At 51.0% G+C, this 5,508-nt stretch overlaps 1 long non-coding RNA gene across 1 annotated transcript; it reads left to right on the top strand.

The window, feature by feature from the left end:
• Nucleotides 1–3,649: 3,649 nt before the first annotated feature.
• Nucleotides 3,650–4,252, top strand: LOC116900063. Its single transcript, XR_004387913.1, has 3 exons — nucleotides 3,650–3,700; nucleotides 3,800–3,863; nucleotides 4,201–4,252. It is a non-coding gene; the product is annotated as an uncharacterized LOC116900063 (long non-coding RNA).
• Nucleotides 4,253–5,508: the final 1,256 nt, after the last annotated feature.

Below are 5,508 nucleotides of genomic sequence, written 5' to 3'. Positions count from 1 at the left end.
CCCCAGCATCTGGGAAGCAAAGGCAGGCAGATCTATGTGAGTTTGATGTCGGCCTGGTCTACAGAGCGAGTTCCAGGACAGCCAGGGCTACAAGATCTACATAGTGAAACCCCGTCTAAAGAAAAAAATTATACACACCCATATACATTTTTTATTTAAAGATTTATTTATTATATAAGTACACTGTATCTGTCTTCAGACACACCAGAATTGGACATCTGATCCCATTTCAGATGGTTGTGAGCCCCCATGTGGTCCCTGGGATTTGAACTCAGGACCTCTAGGAAGAGCAGTCAGTGCTCTTAACCCCTGAGCCATCTCTCCAGCCCACATATACATATACATATATACATATAAAACTGTGGGCTTTTCCACCATGCCCTAGTTCATGAATAACAATTAGGAGGCTTATAATTTATCAATAAATGCCTAGGCTTTAAGCTAGGCTTGTTCCCCAACTAGCTCATAACTCAATTATCCTGTTATTCCATTCTACGTCTGCCCCGTGACTGGTTATTCTCCTCACTTTCATACATCTGACTTCCTCCTAGGAAGGATGGTGAATCTTCCCATGCCTGACTATTTCCTTTCTCTCTGCTGGATATCCCACCTCAGCTTATTGGCCATCGGATTTTTATTTTGATGAATCAGAAGGTGCCTTAGGCTGGCAAAGAACAGAGACACATTTTCCCACAGTGCATATAAATATTATCCCAACATGTATATGTGCATATGTATATGATATATAACATATGTACACACACACACACACACACACACACACACACACACACACACACACACACACCACATGAAAAACAAGTACCAACCCTTGCTGACCCAGAACATCATGATCCTATAACCAGCAACAGGCTTTCTTGAAGGCCAGCAAGATGGCTCTGCAGTAAGGAGGCTGTTGCCAAGACTGACAACCTGAGCTTCATCTCCAGAACCCACAAGCTGGCAGGAGAGCAGAGATTCCTCCAGGCTGTCCTGGAACTAACACACTAGTGTCCATGTGCTCTGTCACTGTCTCTACCTCTCTGTCTCTGTCTCTCTGTCTGTCTCTCTGTCTCTCTGTCTCTCTCTGTCTCTCTGTCTCTCTCTGTCTCTCTCTCTCTCTCTCTCTCTCTCTCTCTCTCTCACACACACACACACACACACACACACACCACACACACACACAGGTGCACATGCACACATATATCTATGCATGAGTCCATGTATTAAAAAAAAAAATGAACACAGAGAGAAGCCGTGCTCCCTCCAGGATGCCTAATGCGGTGATATCCCACAAGCTGGGCTGGGTATGTTGGTTTTCGGTGGCCTTGAGGGTGCAGGAATGGGTGCTTGCAGCGTCCTTTCAAAGGACAGGAGGGTCACGTTCAACCACGTGGAGAGCTGGAGTGCAGGGAGCTGTGAGCTCACCGCAGCATTGTGAGCTCACAACTGAGCTCACAGACACGCTTTAGACACGGTGACTCCAGCCAGGGCAGAGATGGCGTCCTCTGGTTATGATGTTAGTACTTCCTTCGTGATTCTCATTCCCCGAGAGCCATCTGCCAGACGAAGGAAACGGGCCTCTGCCCAGAGGAAGGAGGAGGCTCGAGCGAGGGCCTCATCCTGCTGGAGCTGGGTATGGGGAAAGGAACAGAGACAGGCAGACGACGACGGTCAGTTAGAGATGAATGACTTCGCAGTCCTCAAAGCTGATCCAGGCCAGGTATTCTGGCCCACTCAGGTACTGGGGCTCAACCTGTCATCTCAGGGGTGGCACATGAGGTGGGGGCAGAGGGGTGGGGAGGACAGGATTGACTAGAGGAATCTGCAAGTCACGTATGAGACTTTTGCTATCCTAAAGAAAGGATGGAGGGGATCTGAGGCCTCAGTTTCCTCATTAGGAAAATTCTGGTCTGTTCCAGTATTCTCAGAGCCCTTGCCCCACAGCTAAGAACTGTGTGGTTTTAAACCGTCTCTGAGGTTAATGATGGCCAGCGGGATTGCTCAGTGGAAAAGGTACTTGATGACAACTCTGCAAATCTAATTCCCATTCCCTAGACAGAACTGACACCCGTGCTTGGCCAGCTACTGTCACCCTGCTCTTATCTACTAGATTCAACCTCCAGGATGCTCAAGCCAAAGGGCAGCCATTGTTCTCTACTTTACTCAGTTGTTTCTGAATCGACAAACACAGCCAGTGCGTGGGTCTGGGAGGAGGGAAGGCAGGAAAGCGAGAGGAGAGGGAGAATGGTTATGTTGACCCTGATGAGAGTCCATCCCAGGAGCAAGGCCTATAGCCAGGGGCCGTTAGCTCTCTGCCTCCTGCACTTGGCACTTCGTCTACCTGCTGTGGCTGCCACAGGTCAGAGCTCCAGAGGGAACTAGGTCCTTGTGTGTTCAGGAAGGAGCCCCTGCAGCCTCTGCTTTGAGCTCTGGCCCTTCAGAATGCTACTAAGTGGCCTGGGGCCTGGGCATGTCTTGTCTGTAGCCCAGTAGCTCCCAGCATGTGCAACTGTCCTGTGCTTGGGGCTGTGCTACCCTGCTTGCCCCATCACCTCATGTCCATGAGGCACATGGGCTGTGCTGCCAGACAGGCATAAGAACTGGTGTGGTGGGGTGCGCTCAAACCCTGGGAGTCTCAGAGATCTGAGACGGTCGGAGTGGAGCTGCCCCCTTACAGCCTCCCACACCAGCTCTGGAACGTGTAACTACACACCAACCGAGAGGACCACGGCGGTCAGTCATGTAACGCAGCATCTGGAGTTCAAAGAAAGCATCACCAACATCTGAAACTCAGCCAATAGGAAACCTTTACCTCCGCAAACCCATCCCACTCCCCAAGGTCCTGATAGTCCCTGTCCCACAGGAATAAAGTGCACAAGTTAGTTCCCCAAGGATCATCTGAAAGGAGCTGTCTTTACTGAGCTGTGACTCTTGGAGAAGACTCCTCCCTCACAAAGCATTTATCACCGGATCTCGGACCCGCCTGGCTGGCCAGGTTCCCGCTGCCTGCAGGGGCTCACATCAGAGTGGCAGCAGCTCACACTCCCATTGCTGCAGCTGTTGAGGGACTTGGGACCCCAGCTACCTGCCCAGTGCAGGCCACCCAGCCCCGAGCTGGAACACTCTTGGCATTAATGCCCAGCTGGGCCTGAGTCCTGTGGAACCTGTTCATCCCAGACTCTGCCACCTCAGTCTGGCATACAGACATGTCTGACACCTCAGAGGGAAGTGGGCAGACTGGGGACCACACATGTCTGTGACAGGGAGGCACATGGTCTTCTAATCCTGCCCCCCCCAACTTGTTCCGCTCTATGACAGGTGACCACAGACAACACTGCTTCTGCACCTCCAACCACTGATGACGTTATGTTCCTCGGGGTCGTTCCTTGCCCAGATGCTGATCTCATTAGGGGGGTGTCACCTCAGGTTTGTGCTTCTCCCCACCCTCCTGTCTGCTTCCCGAAGGACTCCCGAAGTTCTCAACTCTCTTCAGATAGCTTGGTCCGGGTGCTGCACCGGGAGCCTGGCATGGGGAGGCCAAGCTGGGGAAGGCTTGGGAAGATGGGAGTTGAGATGAATTTGGCTCATGGTGTCCCTGTGTGACAGTAAGCAGAAGCTGAATAATGTTACCTTGTCTCTTTCTACCCACACAGAGCCACGATGCTGGCAATTGCTCTAACCTCATGGAGGAGACCAAGTAAGTGTTCCCTACTGAGGGAGTCAGGGCAGGCCTCTGCCCATGAGCCCTGTTTCCATCAAACTACCTGCACCCCTGATCTTATGTCTCCTCCCTTAGGACTTTCTCATCGACTGAGAGTCTGCGACAACTTTCTCAACAGCTCAATGGCCTTGTGTCTGAGGTACCACAGGACTGGGGTCCAGAGAGAAGGTAGAGAGGAAAGGAAGGCATGGTAGAAAACGAGGCAGGGATTCCCGAGAGGCTCTTGTCATGCTTGGAGAAGACTTGCATTTGGACCTCGATGGGCAATGTGATTTTATCCTGGTGTGGAAAGTTCGAGGTGACAGCTGTTGAGCGGCGGGGTTGAGCCATGGGGGTTTAGGGGCCATGAGGAGTGGCACAAGAGGGTGTGAGTGAACAGGAAAGCAGACTCTGCTAGTTGAGGGGGAATAGGAGGCTGCAGGGATTAGACAGTGAGGGTCACAGAGCATCTCCATGTGAGGTATTGTCTCTCCTAGTCTACATCCTACATCAACGGGGAGGGCCTCACGTCTTCCAACATGAAGGAACCTGAAGGCCTGTACCATGGAATACAGGAGACCCTGTCTCAAAAATTCCATGGGGGTAGGGGGGCTTGCAATGTAGCTCAGTGGCTACATTCTTATCTGTTGGGCACAAGGCTCTGGGTTCGATTCCTAAAACCAAAACAGAAAAAGAGAAGTCACGGGATCACAAGAGTATGTTTGAGCAATACTTAGCCAATCTGAGACACTTGGGGACATCCACATAAGAAACACTGACATCTGTACAAGAGAAAGACAGACGCGCAGTCGTGCTGTGGACAGTCCCAACCTGAGACAGTATGAACAGAAGACAGAGACAGGAATTTTGTTTAGTTGAGAAGCGAGCAGAAATAGTGACAGGCAGGCTGGTCCATTCAGACCCTTGGTATGAGACAAGAGCCTCACTCACTCACATCTTAACCAGGATGTGCTTTTGCATGGATCGTTGGTACCAAGGGCACTGGGGAGGAAAACATTCCCTAGATCCAGTTCTGTGTGAGAACAGCTCTCTCATGTGCCATAGCACACACTAGCCTCTAGGGGGCAGTGTCCGCTCAGCGATGTGCCCATCAGTTGGGTAGAGTCTCTTCTGTGAGTCCCTCAAGTCCCTCCCATCTGTGCAGACCAGCCAGGCTCCTGGTCACAAGCTGGATCTTTCAGCTCTCTTCCCAGGAGTCTCAAGAGAGCAGTAGGGAGCTACTTGGTTGGAAAATCGAGCCTGACAAGCAAGTGCTATACACAGACACTGCCTCACATCTGGTGTAAACCCTACCTGAAAACACTTGAGAGCCAGGTACGATGGTTCACACCTGTAATCCCAACTCCAGAGGTTGAAGCAAGAGAGCACCGCAGTTCAGGGCTAGTCCCACCCTTCCTGCATAGTCAGGCCCTGTCCAAAAATAAAAGTAAACCCAGCAACCTGGGTAGATCACTTCAGCCCACAGATCAAGACCAGCCTGGGTAAGCAGTAGAGAACCTATCTCAAGGTTTAAGGACTGGCCTGGAGTTCAGCTCAAAGCCTGCATTCCCAGCATCCCCTCTGCAGGACTGGAAAGAGGGAGGACTTGGTGCTTAAGAAAACGTGGTGTTCAGCTCCCAGAGCCAGTTCCCACCATCTGGTAGTAGGTTACTCCAGCTCCTCAGAACGTCTCGCCCTCTTCTGTCCTCTATGGGCACCGCACTCGCGTATACAAATGCATATTTTTTTATTAAAATTTTCTTTAAAAAACTAATATTTTATATGTCTCTGTGGCACTCAAGACC

Source organism: Rattus rattus, chromosome 5, assembly GCF_011064425.1.
Source record: "Rattus rattus isolate New Zealand chromosome 5, Rrattus_CSIRO_v1, whole genome shotgun sequence".
NCBI classification, from domain to species: Eukaryota; Metazoa; Chordata; class Mammalia; order Rodentia; family Muridae; genus Rattus; species Rattus rattus.
This window is presented reverse-complemented; position numbering and strand designations above follow the sequence as displayed.